This window comes from Corvus kubaryi, unplaced genomic scaffold (assembly GCF_017639235.1).
Source record: "Corvus kubaryi isolate FWS band 111438036 unplaced genomic scaffold, C.kubaryi_AGA036_p1.0 37397, whole genome shotgun sequence".
Taxonomy (NCBI): Eukaryota; Metazoa; Chordata; class Aves; order Passeriformes; family Corvidae; genus Corvus; species Corvus kubaryi.
Window position 1 is genome coordinate 16,039,179 of NW_024581136.1, and position 17,675 is coordinate 16,056,853.

General features: G+C 39.7%; 1 protein-coding gene across 4 annotated transcripts in view; it reads right to left on the bottom strand.

The window, feature by feature from the left end:
• The window catches only part of NAALADL2 (N-acetylated alpha-linked acidic dipeptidase like 2), a 421,951-nt gene extending 404,476 nt beyond the window's left edge, over positions 1–17,475 (bottom strand). For all 4 annotated transcript variants that reach the window (XM_042041852.1, XM_042041853.1, XM_042041850.1 and 1 more), the window contains exon 1: positions 17,385–17,475. The gene's annotated coding sequence lies outside the window, so the exon portion shown is untranslated. The remainder of the gene's footprint in view (positions 1–17,384) is intronic.
• Between the last annotated feature and the right edge of the window lie 200 nt (positions 17,476–17,675).

Sequence of the window (17,675 nt, forward strand, 5' to 3'; positions counted from 1 at the left end):
ACTCCCTGAAATTTTCACTCCTAAGTCCAGAGGTCTGCCTGTCAGAGGTGCCTGGACACATCAGGAAAGAATCAGCTTCCTTCTGCTACAGGAATGCAACAGATTAATCTAATGCATGGATGGAACCTTGTTTGGGAGAGGAGAGAGCTGCTGGCATCAGCCTGATGTATATGAAAGCAGACAGCCTACAAATTTTAAGGAAGTATGAAAACTTTATGAGATAGTTTTGTGATTTAAAATGAGATAATGAAATGGACAGAAGTTGTCAAAAGAATACTTCATTTTGCTTTGCTTACTGCAATAAGTATTGATTGATGCATTCTCAGCTTCGTTGCAGTAAGCATTAGATTAGGGCTATGGAGCTAACTCACTATGATGCATTGCATGACAGCGAGAAAAATTAAACAGTTCAAGCTGCAATCTTATCAGATCTCGGAAGGCTGGCAGGACGTGAGTGATCTAATAAGGAACCTCCACAGAGAGCTGGGAAATACAGCTGGGAATTCAGCTCTTGTTCCTACGGAGCATATGTCCAGCAAACTTGGTTCTGAAGGCTGAGACTTCACCCAGGCTTCTGACCATGGAGATGGCTAACAAACACCAGTGGCACCTTTTGCAGGTTAATCCTCTCTCAACACAGAACAGCTCCAGCTTGCACAGCTCACACAGACAGGAACAAAACCAAATGCTTTTGGGGAGTCCTAGAGTGGAACTGCTCAAGTAATTTTATTATTTTGATTACAGGTAAGACCTTTTTGGTTAAAAACAGTTACAAATAGAGTGCTCCATCAATCCCCCAACAAGAAATGCCCTTCACTCTCCATGTTGGCCAGAAGTGTTGCAGTCTTTTCTGCACAGCAACCAAGTGGCTGAAAAATAATCACCCACAGCCAAGATTCCTGAACCACCAGACCACAAAGTCTCCCTAGAACTGCTGTGTACACTCAGCATATCAGGATGTTGCATATCCTTCAATAAAAGGACCACAGAACCACACAAAAACAACAGCACAGAGGGTTTCCCCTTGCATTGTAAGCCTAGGGCAGGAGTTTCCACACACAACAATACATTTCAGCTGTTGAAGAATGGTCTATTTTAAGTAAGTGGCAGTGTGCCAGTGCTGGGTAAATGCTGTAGCAAGGTCTACCCTGTAATATTAAGATGATTGTGCAGATGGTCCTGGAGGAAATTAAGTACTGCTACAGTTCACTAATGGTTCTCACACCATGGATTCCCGTAGTGTGCCTTGGTTATTCCACAGGACACACCTTACATTAAGTCTTGTGTACTCACTTGCACCAGGTTCACAATCCTTAAACCTCCAAAATGGGCAACCATAATCTCTTTTAACACTATTACATAAAAATTATCACATGAACATTAGCAAGAGTGCTCCAGAACAAACTCAGGCAAGTTCTACTTTTTCCTATTTTCAATTCCTTCACCAACCTCACTCCACTGTGAGTTTTCACGTCACACTGACTTCATCACTGCCACAGAGTATAGCAAAAATGTTCCATTTCACTACAGTGGAAAAATTTGTGTCCAGTCTTCAGCAAACAAGCAGGGAACATGACTTACTTTTGATATGAAGATAGTAATAACCTTGAGTTTGAAAACTGTACCTGGTGTTTCCCTGATCTTCACTTCCCATAATAAAGGTAGAAAATCCTCATCTCCAAATTACTAAAAATAATCAGTTGCAAGATGTGACCTTGGATAAAGCAATGTTAAATTGGCCAGCAAATTTTTTGGAGGCATCACTGTTATTAACTTGCAATTTTTTCATTTCGGTCTGCCAGTGATGCTTGGCAGGTTGTAATTTTTCATTTTCTCACTTGGCTGATGCTCACTCAAGTAGAGATTATGGAGATAGTGGTGGAGAATTTTTACAAAGATTTTTCCCCTTTCACTCTATCATATCAGGATTCAAACACAAACTGTCTCTATGAGGTGGGTTACCTCTATAACAGGATTACTGACAAAGATCCTGTCAGCATTCCAGTAGCAGGAACAGTTCTTGTCTCATTTGGAACTCATGGGCTCTCCAGTGCATTAATGGACAGCTGGACAACTGCTACCTGTTTAGTTCATTCCCATCACAAATGATGTGCTCCAACTGCACTTCTGTTTTAATAGTTAATATACAATAGAAGTTTAAAATCTTAGTGAATTAGTATTTTCCCTTGAGGTCACCACTCCCACTCCTTCAATTTCTTTTTTTTTTTTTCCTTTTTTTTTTTAATGAAATTAAAATCTCCCTTTCCACTAAAGGAGAGTATTCCCCACTCGTGACAAAGTTTCTTTGCCTCCACATCACCTTCCCACTCTCTCATCATTTCCTTGCCACTGATTTAATGCATAAAAACTGTAATAAACAGCTCCTCCCAGTGATCAACCTGGAACAACACTTCCTATTTCTTAAGTGTTTGTGGGTTGGTTTTTTTTTTTTCTCCCTTTTTCACTCCAAATATCCTCTCTTCACGAGGAAAATGTCCAGAATACAAACATCTGACTGAACAAACAGATCCAAAAATGTGCTTTCAATTAAGTTGCTCTGCCTGTGGTAGTGGTGAATCAAATGCATCCTCCTGCCAGAAGATCCATTTTGTGACAATTCTCTGCCTAAAAATACCTGTCCCTCCAGCAACTCTGATCCAGGAATTGCCCACAACATGCTGTGAATATTTGCAGTTCTTTCCTCATTATCAGAAGAGATGTTTCTGTAACTACTCTCCTAGTTAGAGCTTGTGCAAGAAGGAAACTGCGAGGGGAAGTCAAAGGACACATTAAAGGCTGTACACCAGAAGCATCAGTCACCACACAGGGCATCATCATCCATCAGAAACCACAGTTCACACAAAACTGGAGACACTATGAGGCTTTTAATACTGGATACAGCCCAGAGGGTATTAAAACAGTCTGAAAAAACATGCCATTGCCTTCCTAACTATCCATTTTTAGCCTTCCTACTCAAGCCATGCATATTAAGTACGAAGAAGCAGAGGCTTGTGCAATCACTGACCTCAGTGCACAAAGAAACAAGCTCACATTTATTTATCTTGCCTTTGTCGTCTTTAACTGTATTTTCACATATGTATTATCCTAGCAACTGTATCAAGAATGAAATACATGGCAAGACTGCCATTGAAAATAAGCTTCATCATTGATTCAGAGATTAAAATTTTGGCTGATAACTATAGTGACATAGTAAGGTTTCTAAAGTCATGTGACTGTACAAAACTGTAACTCAGATCTAATTCACTGCTTTTTATTGCATTTTCTGAAACATCTTTAGAAAGACAGCATGACATCAGTCATAGGCAGGGAAGTAAAAGCACAGGAAAGAAAAGTAGCCTTGGCCAAAGCCATTCAGGGGAACAGCAGCTCTATTCGAATAGTGACCAAGTCTTCAAAATCCTCGTGTTCATATATTCATAGTCTAGACATTTTTCTTGTGAACAGAAAATACTTGCATAAAAATTAACAAAGAAAACAAAAAAAGAATGAAAGAAAAAAAAAGAAAAAACAACTTCCATTTTTAAAGTGAGACATTTTCCCTTCAGTCATGACTACATATCCAGCAGCCACACAGTCCAGAGAACAACAGATAATGTTCAGGAGCTCCCCAAGAGCCTATTCCCAGCTTTGACAGAGCTCCCAGTTTTGTGTTTCCTGGCTTACAACCCATGGAAAGTCGCTTTTAACATCTGCTGCTCCATTAACACATCCAGCAACACCATGAAATCAGCAGAGAGCACAAGGAACTCCATCCTCAGGGCATCCAGCAGCCTCGCGGGAAGCTGCAGCAGGTAAGGAATACGGCTGCACAGCATCGATCCTGCTTCACTTCATGGAGATGGCAATGCTAGTTTGACCATACAGAGCTTGCAGAACTACATAACTTCCACTCAGATAAAATTCTGATCCTAACAAAATATTTTTTTCTCAATTAACTTGGAACTAGGTTGGAGAATCTATACTTCAGCAATATATAAACACGTTACTATAAGCTACTTTTTAAGCAGGGTTATTTGGGGCTTGGGCTTTACATTTTTTCATTCACCTCTCAAACTGGACTTGTTCCATGAGCTGATTAACGCTAATTTAGCTCTGTTAGTGACCACTCGTGCCAGTCAAAGCATATCATGTGATGGAGGGACAACACAAAACAAAAAAGGACACAAGTGAGTTGTATTACTCAAGGCTGCATTGCTCAACACAACAGTGCAGAACGCTCAAGTCGTTCCATGCATTTCTTTCCACCAAATTAATTCTCTTAAAATTACCAAATTTGCATCAAGTCTGACCTCAGGTCCACTGAAGTCCAACAACTGACACATCTGGATGGGGACATGAATTACAGATGTGAGCAGCTACAGCTCTGCAACCTCTGCAACCTCTGCTAACTAAGGTCTCTGCTTGTAAAAAGGAAACAAAATTTAATGTAGTATTAGGATTTAAATTTTAGAAAAAAAAAGCCTTGAATCTTCATGCACCTGCCTAAAGCTAATAAATTCATGCATAGATCAAGAAAAATATAATTCAAATAAACTATTCATGGATCTTTGTTACTTATACATAAGGAATCCAATAAAGTAAGCTACTCTGGAAGCAAAGAATGCAAAATAAATGTGTTCCAGCTTCCTTTGCTAGATTTTTTTTTTTAACCATATCCCACCCCTGCTTTGCCCTATAGCAACGTGTTTCAATAACTCAGACTTTTCTTAGGTACTCATTATTGTACAACAATCTATTCTGCATTTGATATTATCTATGGAACAAGATGACAAAAACCCTACTCTCTCCTCCTCACAGCATCTTTTACTATTAAATAAAAAGATTTCTTTGATGTTTGCTGATGCAGGACAGCACAAGTTTTGTGCTATCACATCAGTATGGCAGACTCACTGCAAGAATCCAAATACAGCTCCCAGGTCACCCTAAATGCATAAGGAATACGTGGAAGGGGCCCTGGACATGTGAGAATTGGGGCTGTTCCTATCAGCTCTTGACCTGCAACCAGCAAAAGTCAGCCCAGACTGTCAAAGCACTAAATGTGCAACCCTGACTATTCCATAATTTTGTTTCAGCCATTTGTGTAGCATTTACAGTCATCTGAGTTTGCCAGTGACTGCAGATCTTTATTCATGAAAAAAAAGTAATTCTCTCCTCACAAGGAAGTGAAATCTGTGAGATTCAGTAAACATTCTTCAATAATTTGTTGAACTAGCAGAAGAAAGCTTATAATCACAAACATTAATGCTTTGGTGAGCAAGAGCTCTGACTAAAGCACTGGGTGGCCATCATGCAAATCCAGAGATCTAAGTTTCCTTGTCCCCAAATTAGCTTGATTAAAGCAGTCACTGCAAAAGCCAAGCACCTCAGATACCTCAGGTTCATTCTGGATCAGTACATGCTCCAGGTAAAGTCTTTTATTTTGCCTAATAGACCCACACATCCCCACCCCGGAAAAGGGAGCTTAAAACAATGTCAGAAGAAGACTAAATAAAAGAAACAAAGATTAGTTCCTGGGGAGGAGGAATAAATATTGCCTAGAAAGACACTAAGTTATTAATGAAAACAATTTAAAATTTTTCAAATTAAGGAATTTATTTCAGGAGCAGGGTAAAAAAAAAAAATAAAAATTTTAAACAATAATTCAATATTAATCTAGAATTCCTTAAAGGAAGGGGAATCTTAGGAAAAAAAAAAAAAAACAACAAACACAATTTTTCCAACAAATCATGTAACTTCACTACATCAATTGCAAAATCTTGCATATTTTAGGCTGTGAATACTTATTTTGTTCAAGTCTAACCTGTTTCCCAGTCCACCTGACAGCAAAGTGAGAACATAAAAAACACAAGTACTACAAAAATGCTAAGAGTCTCCAAAAATGTCCCCTGGAAAAGATCTAGAAATCTTTCCTCTTAACAGAATCTTAGATAAACACTGAATCCCTCTACTTCATACTAGTGTTCTTACTATGAAGCCCTGATAAACCACATTCAATACTGAGCTGCACAAAGTACTCCTGATTAAATTATTTTTCACTGGCCCTTCCTTTCAATTTTTAATTAGCTACAATAGCTAACAAAAGACAGCAGAGAGCTCTGCAGAATCTGATTAGTATGCCAGGATTAAAAAAAAAAAATTGTTCTGAAACTGAAATCACACACACTGCCCTGCGTGTTACAGTCAGTACCTACAGACTATCAGAAATTAAATTTTAGAGAAAAGCCCAGATTGAGAAAAGATTACCAGGAAAGACTGAGGTAATATTTATATTGCTTCTGTACATTCAGGAACTTCTGGATGCATACAGAATGTACCTAGGAGACTCCTATATCTAGATTTCCATCAGTGAATAATTATTCAGGTTTAATCCATTTCCAGATTGTTTTTTATTTGAGAAATACCTACCCAAGTTCCCACTCCAATTCAGAAAAAAGGTCAGTGTGCATTTTAAGGCAGTTTGTGAGGCACATCTAATATCACTGCAAGGCAATTTCCTCTATACAGTTTCAAAGACAATTCTGTTCTTTTTCCACTTTTCCTCACAAACCACTATAACTTTGTGTCAATCAGCCGTCAATCATTCAAACAGAGGTACATTCACGTAACAGGTAAGAATACTTCACATTGCACAAGGTAATTGAATAAAAGTTTCTAGATGGAATTCCTCCAGGGCAAGAGATAAACAATAAATGGATTAATATTCCCTACAGAGCATTGTAATAATAATCCTTGAAGTTTTTCAACAGCTTTTAGTTAATTTATTCTAGAACTAACAGTGTAAACACAAGCCTCTAACAGAATAAAAATCAAATTCCCACTAAAGTAGTTTTAAAGATCTAAGTATCTTGACAGTTTCCCTTTAAATCACATTTATTTCAATTCTGAAAAACCAAATTACTTTGATGTATGTCTTACACTGACACTTTTATGCCTTCTCAGGACAGCAGTGATATTCAGACTTTTGAACCTGTACTTAAAAATAATATGCACTAAAGGGCAAGAAAATCTTTCCCTCTCTTTTTTTTTTTTAGTAACAGTTCTATCTCATCTTTCCAGGAAGTGTCATTACTTAACTCCTTTCAACCAAAACAAAGAAAAAGAAATGTCTCCATTAAACACAGAAGGAATTTGACTTCAAAACTGAATCACACAAAGTATCTGCTAGAAAAAGGAAAAAATTACTTGGGCTTCGCCACTTAAAAGAGATTATAGATCTAGAAAGATATTTTATTCTACAAAGGAAAAAAACAAATAAGAAAAACAAAGAGCAGAAAGTAGTCCTTATACATCAGTACTGTTTTTCAAAAACATACTCTTCTGTTTCTCACAAGATTAAGTTTTTTCAAGTCTCTCATCTACACTTGGATGAACAAAAAACAGTGAACAAAAAATTCTGCATTAGGAAGTAGCATCAAGAGCAAGTATTTTACTTACAACAATTCAACTAAAATTTGAGGTTTACTAATGCTTTTTCCATTCCTTTCAAGTATTGGAACACAAGTCTTTTACTGGAAGAAAGGCTGGACAACACCAGAGAATTTCACCCCACCCTTCCAAAGCCTGTCAATCCCTGTGCTCTGACACACAACACAGACAACTCCACCAAGCCCTGATCTATCAGCAGCTAGAAAACAAGCACATTTCAATCACAGAGTGTGTAAGAGAAAAATAAACCTATTTCAAAAGGGAGACCATCTCAGGTTACTTGCACATAACTTGAAACAAGTCCATAATTCTTCAAACTTGCTATTTCCAAAGAAATGCACACTTCCTGTAATACACCTCAGATCCTTCTTAGGACAGGCACTCAGAAAAATTCCTATAAATATTCTCTACAAACTTTCTGGAAACTATTTACAAACTCAGAGGCCACAAGCCTATCTGATCAAGACTGTACTTACATAAAAAAACCTCTTTATTGTCTACATAGATCAGTATATAACTGCTACATATATGAAATCGTGTATTTCATTTCAGTTCCCTGCACTCAGAAGTACAATGATAATTCTTATGTGCAAGCACCATCTGTACATTATCAAAAGAATATAACAGCAGAATGCTCCATTTTACAATCAAAAAGGAACAACAAAACAATAACTTTACCAAAAAAACCCCAACAAACAACACTCCACACTTGTGCCACAGACGTATCCCACCTTGGAACACACATTCCATTTTTTGCTCCTGGGAATTTCTGGTTCTGATACTGAACTGGTTAGATACTGAAACTCATGTAAAACACACACGCAAGTCAGTGAATTTACACCTTCAAAGTTAATCACCCACTCAACTTCACAATCTACACTTAACTGCTGGCATAAAAAACACACCAAGAATGAAGTGTGTATGCAGAATCACTTTTTGCTATGGTGCAGTATTAACAGTGCAGAAAAGTCAGCTAGACCACAGGGGAAATGAGTATATATCCACACTTTATAAAAAACAGCTGTTAGAAAGCATGAGGAAAAAAAAACCCTTTTTGACTAAGGATGAAAGCAAGAGAACATGTCCCAAAATAGTCCTTTTCAAAGCATTACAAGTAGGTGGATGAAGCAAGTGAAAAGAAGCCACAACTTGGCAATCAAGAAAAGCTCTTTATTAAAACTGCATAGTCTAGTAATTGATCAGGATAGAAAAGTAATTTTTATTTTTCCCTGGAAGCACCACGTTCTCCACAGCCTCTCTGCTCACTAGATGTATTTTTTCTACTCTTTCAACGAACACAACAATCAAACCATCTGGCTTGTGCCAGACATATTTGCCCATGTTGTATCTGTTTTTCAGACAGAAGACATTCAGCAAGCATCTAATACATGTGATTAGCTGGTAGGAAAACAAGAATTCAATTAGACTTAAAAATATCTTTGCATTTGTTCTCATTCCGTCCCGGGAGAACACTGGATACTTCTGCATACTTGTCTGCAACTGAGAGAGACTGAATAACCACTGGTGGAGCATGTTGAGCATATGCTCACACATCAGCCCTGGGCCAACACTTTGTCCTGAAAACAAAACCAGGCTTCTTAGAGTACTCCAGCATCTGCCTCTCTTGTGGAAGCACTTATATAAATAATACTGGATAGGCTTTATTCTCATTTGATACAGTAAAAATATGCAGTAATGCAACATCTCGCTACTGAAATAAAAATTCCAGAGGCATATTTCTGTCATCATGTAACTATCTTCTCTGTTTTTCCCCTTTAATGCATGGCTCCAGAATGGAGATGAGGGCACAACTGCCTCCTTTAACAGTTAAAGGAAGTACCAGCCTGATCAAGCCATTATTTTCTTCCACAGGTACTGTCAGAGACCTCTAAATGAGTAAATCCACCAATATTTTATTAGGCTTCCATAGTCCAGCCTCAGACAGAGGCTAGAGCCAGAGGCACAGGACATTCCATTTTTATACACAGGTGACCTCCAAGGTTCCAGTTTCCTCCTCAGGGGGAGTTCCTTCAGACAGCAAATATTTTGCAGTGGTTCCCACAACAACTGCAGTATCAACAGGAAGATTATAAAATTCTGTAAGTCCCCAACATAATACTTTATTTGTTGTAGATACCAGGTGTGTATCTACAGCACTTCAGTATTTTTTGCTGCTCTCTAATTATATTTCAAATATTCATGCAAGGAATTATTTCTGTGCCAGAGTTCATACGGATTTGTTCCTACCAAAACAGTACTAAAGCAAAGTTATTTGCAGCAAATCACCACGAGGAAAATACACTTTTTAACATGCCCAAATATTGTCATAAAAACCCCCAACAAACTAAGCAAGGGAATAGTGAAAAACAATTAACTAATGTGGACAGCAAAACAATGTAAATCCCTGCCTTTAGTCTCACCCAGCGTAATGTCTGTGATTCACAGATGTAAATGTCTTGGAACACACTTGTAAAAAGCCAGTTTTAATAACTTAATGTGTCAATGTAGCCTGCAGCACCCACCTAAAAGTTCCTCTGAGACTTAACTAACAAATCCATTTTCTCTCACGATTGGCATGACCAGTGAATTTCAAATTTCATATTAAAAGACAAATAGAAAAATTAATCATCTGCCTACTGTTTTTCCCAGGGGATTTTGTATGAAATTTAGTGCCCATGAACCATGTCAAATTGACTGCAGAGAACCAACTGTGATGTTGGTGAGCTGTCCAAAGGTGCTGAAGGAGCTGACTGGTGTCACCAGGAGACTGTTCCCCATCTGCTTCCCAAAGCTGTGGTGACCCATGGAAGTCTGAAGAGCGGAAGAGTCAAGTCTTAAAACAAGGCACGAATAAAGACGCAGAAACTTGAGATCATTCAGCATCACCTCGGGCCTGTCTTGCCGAAGTACTGCACAAAATAAACTTTAAGCAAGTAACTCTTGCCTGCACTTGGGAACCATCCCCATTATACAAAAGTGTAACTCCCCATCTCTGCTAGCCTTAGAACACAACGACATCAGGAGTGACACAACCTGGGATGCTCCACAAGAACTAAAACCACTAATTTCTCTCAGACAAAATGGAATAAAGCAGTAGTTTCAAAGTGTAAAACTTCCTCGAAGCCCCACATACAAACACCATCTGCTCTTTTGCAAAAGGTATAACATTTGAAACAACACTCTTTTCTCTTCCTCTTAGTGCATTCCATCATGGAGAGATAACTTTATTTATATAAAGAGCCCGCAAAATGAAGTTCCATAAAAACAGGAACATATGGCCAAATAATTCTGAATAGCACTTTGCATATTCATCCGTAAAATAAGAACTGTAATGGGTAGATAAATACACCCAAGTCTACTTGGAAATTGTCAGTATACACATGGTTTTTTGCAACTAATTAGTTTTTTTAAAAAATTTCTCACCCATCACTTTACACAGATACTTCTCATTACAGTTTTACCAAAGTTAACCTTTTTAAACCACAAACTTGGCCCATGACACCTTATATGCCATTTAATAACAGCTTAAGTCAGTGCATAAAGAAAGAAGAAAAAAAAAATCTTATGTTTTATGAAAGTTAAATTTTTACCACCATTGCAAAGACAAAGCTTGAAACAAATTTAGGCAATCTCTAACATGAATGGAAATAAAAACTAGAAAAGGTATAACCTTTATAGAACTACTTAGAACATAAAAATAAATGCCTAAATATAAAAACTTAAGAAAAAATAGTAACTTAAAAAATAAAAACAGTCCTGAAGGAAAGCATGAATTCACCTATGAATTACTTTCTGCTATTAGTAAGGAGAAAAACAATGCATGGTCAAACATCTCTATCCGGCACACTCCCTGCTGCAGGTTTTTCTGTAATTGCAGCATTTGGAATCACCCATCATCCAGCAGTTTCTAAGCCATTAAATATTCATAAGGAAGTGTGCAATCAAAGTAAGTTGCTTAGAATTTGTGGACTGAGCCCCAAAACCTCCACTTTTTCCGCCATCTCCAACACTTACATTGATCAATACAACAAATATCCAGCTTTCTCTTCAGCATGTATCACGAAACTTTCTGGATACTTGCACATTATCCCTTGAGACAAGCAGCACAATCACCTTCAGACTCTCAAAAATCCTTCCAGCTGCAGACTTTTCCTGCTCTAATTTGTAGCAGTTTTACAACCAGCTGGTCCTCATCATATACATGATTTGGTTCACCAAACCATGCTCCCTAATCAATCCCCTGGTCATTGCTTCAGTGTCCTCAGGGATTTAAGCAAAAAGACTGGTTTCACTGAGTGATGTGCACTTAGCTTGGTCTTTTCAATTTATTTTGATGATCTCTCATCATATTGAAGGCTGATTCCTGACATGTTCTCCAAAAAGCTGAAGAGTTTATACAAGACAGGCATATCTTATTTGACTTGTGCTTCAGCTTGACTTCTGCTCATCCTGTCAAACTGTTTCAAAGGGAGGGTTTGCTATTTTGATGTACCATTCTTTTATTTCTCCTCATGCTGCTGTCATGGTTTAACTCCCCAACAAGGGGGTTCAATCCAGCAACCTGGCCCCACACAGCCCTGCCCCCACAGTGAGAAGGGGAAGAGAATCAGAAAAGTGAGAAAACCCGTGGGCTGAGATAAAGCCAGTTTAACAGGTGAAGTAAAAGTTGTGCATGCAAACAAAACCAAACACACAATTCATTCCCCACTTCCCATGGGCAGGCAGGTGTTCAGCCAACCTCAGGCAAGCCTGGATCCATCACACCTAACAATGACTTGGGAAAAATAAGTGCCATTACTCCCAATGTCCCTCCTTTCCTTCTGCTTCCTCAGCTTTATGCTGAGCACACCACCATTTAGTCTGGAATATTCCCTGGGTCATTGGGATCAGCTATCCCAGCTCTGTCCCTTCCAACTCCCTGTGCGCCCCCAGCTCCCTCCCTGGAGGGCTGAGGAGCAGAAAAGGCCTTGGCTCTGTGCAAGCACTATTTAGTGATAAGCAAAACATCCCTTTATTATCAACACCATTTCCAGCACAAATCCAAAACACAGCCCCATGCCAGCTACTAGGAAGAAAATTAACTGTATCCCCAGCAAAACCAGCACAGCTGCCTACAATTCCACCAAGCCTAAGACCTAAAAGAATTGACTACTAAAGGCATGTAAAACTGAGCACACGAAAAACCTCAGAACATTCCTGCTGGCTCTTCACCACAGGAGATAATGCATTATAACACAGATTTCCCCCAAATCTCTGCAGGATCTACAAATCCCTCCTTGCAAACCCTCCAATAATTCCCACACACACAGAGTATGTTCTGTTACCACCCTGTTGTACTCAGCAGTTTTCTGCAGCAGCCCAAGTGCTCTCTTCTATGAAAGTAACTTAATGACAGTGAGAATTATTTAGTTTTTTTTTTAATTTCACCTTTCTTTCAGATTCTGGACTTCAACCACCTTAATTTCCACAGTACTTTCATGAAAACTTGTAAGGAATCTTAGCAACTGGCATATTAATTCAGTATTTAAAATGGCCAAGATCTCCAAATGCAGAAATTGAGTGTAATAACATCTTTGCATTGCTAAAGAATTACTCATCAACCCAACTTTTCAATCTTCAGTACGATTAAAACAAATTCTTGTTTTAGAGTTCTTTGTTTTGGGGGTTAGACCATACAATTTCCAGACATCCCTTCCAACCCTAACTATTCTGTGATTCATTGTTTCCAGGCATTTTAGACATTTAAAAGTCTTGAGTTATCTATCAGTTATGTTCTAATTTCAACAGTCTCCTGGACTAACTATATTTTATTATTATCTTTTTATGTAGATGCATGTATTTAGATACAGAAAAAATACTTTGATCATCTGCTATGACTTGTATAGCACACGGACACATGCCCTCAATTAAGTTTTACTTAGGTACATGTTAAAGGAAAAATACCGTATTTGAATTGAAGTTTTCCTTTGATGAATATCCTACCATAATGTGCAATAAATTACCCTCACTGCTGAAGATGCATTTCTTATTTCTACTGCAAATGTGTCTGGCTCATATTTTAGCCACAGGATCTTGATATCCCATCATTTTCTGCTTCATCACAGAATTTCTGTTCACAATGCACACACTTAAATGCTGCAATCAAGTCCCTCCCCTCCTTTTTCTTTGATAATATTTAACATATTGAGCTCTTGGAATTTCTCCCTCAGGAGCTATTTTCAACTCTTATTCATTCTTACAGTTCTTCTCTGAAGTTTCTTTGACTTTAACATTCTCCTTGAAGTACAAACACCCAAACTTGACAGAGGGTTCTTGGAGTGATCTCAGTGCCAAACGCAGTGATGTGGTACGTTTCCTGCCCAGTCATATATAGACTGGGTCATACTGCAGCTTTCCCTCAAGTTCTCTGAAATTAATCTGTATTTACATGGAAAACAGTTAACTGAGAAGCTACAACAAGCAATGTAGAGAAAACTAAAGGACAGACCCAACATTTCTACCAATTCAACTTCCCAGATGACCATTGCATATACCCCCCTCCCTATATATGTTTGGGAGACACATCCCTTTGATTTTCAAGCAGAAAGCCCAGAACAATTGTGCGATTGCTGAATCCTTTGGCTCTGTACAAAGGTGGAATGCTGTACTTAGTAGTGTAGAGAGTTTAGAGTTAACCAGTCTGAATTCCAAGTCAAGGCCTACTGAGGTCAATAATCAATGTCAATAGTGTCGTATCATCAATTTTCAACACAAATAACAGATCAAAAATATATAATTGCATATTCTCACTTTTATTCAGTTCCCGTACCTATTCTGTGCTTCAGGTATCCACAAGAAACTGCAAGAAACCAGAAAAAACAGCACTCCTAAACCTTCATTTCATTACTTCTTGACTATGTTTTCAGATACACAGGTCTCAATATTTTTTTTTTCCCCGCTAGATCCCAACTGACCAACAGATCCCATGGCAAGAAAATGGGTGAAAGAAAAACAACTGCTCTTCTGCACTTGGCCTGGGCTGTGACAGGTGTACTTGATTATAGCTTTTTTGGGACTATACAGGTACTGGAGGATGAACAGTGACCTTTCCTGTTTCCCTGCACAGCAGCTTTAACCAGGCACACTCAACTGACAGACCCAACAGATGCACACCTGAGGAGGAACAAAGTGCTTTAATGCACATGTTGCTAAGTCTTTGAGAACAGACTGCATTGTTTTCAGCTGATGACAGAATCACAGAACCTCCTAGGTTGAAAAAGGCTTCTAAGAGCATTGAGTCCAACCATTAACCCAGCACTGTCAAGCCCAGCACTCAGCTGTGTCTGCAAATGTCACATTTACACACCTTTAAAATCCCTCCAGGGATGGGAACTCCACCACTCTCCAGGGCAGACTGTTCCAGTGCTTAACAGCCTTTCTCTGAGAAGAACTTTATTCCAATATCCAATCTAAACCCCTCTAGGTGCAAGCAGTTTCCTCTTGTCCTTTTGCTCGTTACTCAGGAGAAGAGACTGACCACACCTGGCTACAAAATCCTTTCTCAGTCAGAACACTGAGTTACTTAATGGAGGCAATTTCCACATCAGCATCTGCTCTGTATCACACAGCTGGAGATAATGCCTATTTCATAGTTGGATTAATTGCAAACCAAAGCATGATCTGCACAAAAATGCAAAACAGGATCCCAGTTCTACTGAGTTTTAATTTAGAGCCATCTATCAACGACTTCCTCATATTACATTGCATGAACATCCTAATGAACTAATTTATAAATATATTCATAATACATGTGCTTGAACACCAAAGCAAACGTCACAGGGGAGGAGAGGGCTGGAAAAGAAGAAAAATAAAAGAAAAAGCATCACACTGCCCAAACAGTGTTTAAGTGATTCTACACTGCAGGAATGCTGGCCTGGCCACCAGAAATATGTTTAGAGCAGAAGCTCCAGAGCCACTGAAAAAGTCTGAGGATTTAGAAATGTCGATTTGACAATTACCATAATGAAGATCTACAGCACACGTTCCCTGGAGGATTACACGCGAATCACAAAAAAACTACACTTCTGAAATCAATCTGTTTATTAAGAGGGAGATAAAGCACTTTGAAGGTCTATTTTTGTCTAGTTTGTATTCATACCCTGAGGTTATTTAAAAAGGGGAAAAATTTAATGCAGGTATGTACCACAGCAGTGACAAGCAAAGACTTCAGCTATGAAGATTAACAGAGCGGGAAGTCATATGATGCAGCATGACTATGGGAGCTGCTACCAAAAAAATCTGCAGCTTGTGACATGCACGTGAACCACAAGCATCTTTCTACTAACTTAAACAATTCTGACTTTTTTCCCATTTAAGCCTTTTTTCTGCTTCAGATAAACGACCTGGACCCAACTCTTCAACGCCAACAAAGCAGCTTTGCATTAGCACAAATGAAAGAATTGCTTCATTAACAAGCAATGCTACCTGTTAGCCTCGTTTCAGCCAACATCTTTAGCAATGTCAAACTCTTATAATTTTAAGGACGTGAAAAAAAGCCCTGCTAAGTTTAAATAGACACTAAAACCAAGAAAAATCTGATGAAACTTGGAAAAAAGTGTTTCTGTGGGATTTTTTTTTTTTTTAATAAAACGTTGGATGTATAGCTCTAGAGTTTTTAATTAAAAAACTCGAGCTGAAAAAAAACCCAACTGCCAAAGGTAAGCTACAAAAGATCATTCTTTGGCTTGTTTCAGGTGATTAACTTTATAGTAGATTATCATACAGTTAAAACTTCTACTAGAGATGTGATCCATGACCAAAATTCAGAAGACACTCTTCAGTATTTTGATGATAACAGAGATAAATGCTGCATTATGGATGTACTGGGACTCATATAAGACCTCTTTAGATTAAAATTCTAAAAATACATACAGTATTGCTTGATATACAGGACTGGCATCGTTACAGTTTCAGTCATCTAATGCTTTCCATATGCTAACCACTGAACAAATAAATTTGCCTGTAAATGCCAGAAATATGTACCAAGTAATAAATAAACCAACATGAAACAGGCTGTTCATATCAGGGTTAAAAATCTAAATTCTTTATTTCTTCCCCGAATATTTCTGTCCTGATGACTCAGCAACAATGCTGCAGGCTTCAGCTGAACTCAGCGAGATGCTTCAGTGCTGTTTTGCAAGTGTCAACTCCACACTCGTTACGGAGTTTGTTCTAATTACAATTTTGAGGCTATCTCAGTTACAGGAGATGAATACCTGCTGAAGTCAAGAAGTATGGATGGAGAAACCAAGACACTGGGGATCACACAGGAGGACGACAATGACAATGTTGTCCTAGACGGAAACTTGCGAAATTACCCGGGTGCTTTTCTGGTACCCTGAGCACACCCCAAATCGCGGAGGGGAGCGCGTCCTGTCACCCTGCTCCCTGCGCTCATGGCTCGCAGCATGCTTTCAACACGTCACACAGATCCCTGCGTTTTGGAGGTTCTGTTTCAGTATTTAAAAGCTTTAAGGCGCTAACACACGGTTCAGTTTCTAAACGCAAGCGAGACCACGCTCGCGTCCCGTTTCTCAGCGAACAGAAAGCGAAGAGCAGAACACGGAGCTGCTCAACGCGGCCAGTGGGAACCAGGGATGGAAGGACAGCGGGAGCTCACCGTGCGGGACGATCCGTACGGCAGATTTACCTGTCCTTCCCCAAACCCAGCTCCAGCCCGGAGCCCCCAGAGGAGCCACCGCGGTCCCGGGAGCGACCAGCGGGGAGCAGCTGCGGATCCCTCTATTTCACTGAGTTCTGAGTTACTTTTAGGAAAAAAAAAAAAAAAACACGCACGGAGCTGACTGAGTTCGCCCCCGCGCTGCCAGCAGGGCTCCGCAGCGCCGCGGTGACGAGCCCGGGGGTCCCGCCCGCCCCTCGCCCGCCCGAGCCGGCGTTACCTGCGCTGCCCTGCGCGGTGCCCGGCGCCGCACGGCCCGGCCCGGCCCGCCCAGGGCGGTTTTCAGCAGCCGTAAAGCGGAGCGCGCCCGGCCCCGGCCGTGAGGGGCCACCCCGGGGAGCGGCCGCGCCCGAGCCGCAGAGCCCCGCGCAGGGAGCGCCGCCGGGACGGGAGCGGGTTCCGGGAACCGCGGGATGCTTGGGTTGTAAAGAGCATCTTGTTCCAACTCCTGTGCCACGGGCAGGGACGCATTTCACTAGACCAGGGTGCTCAAAGCTCTGTCCAGCCCAGC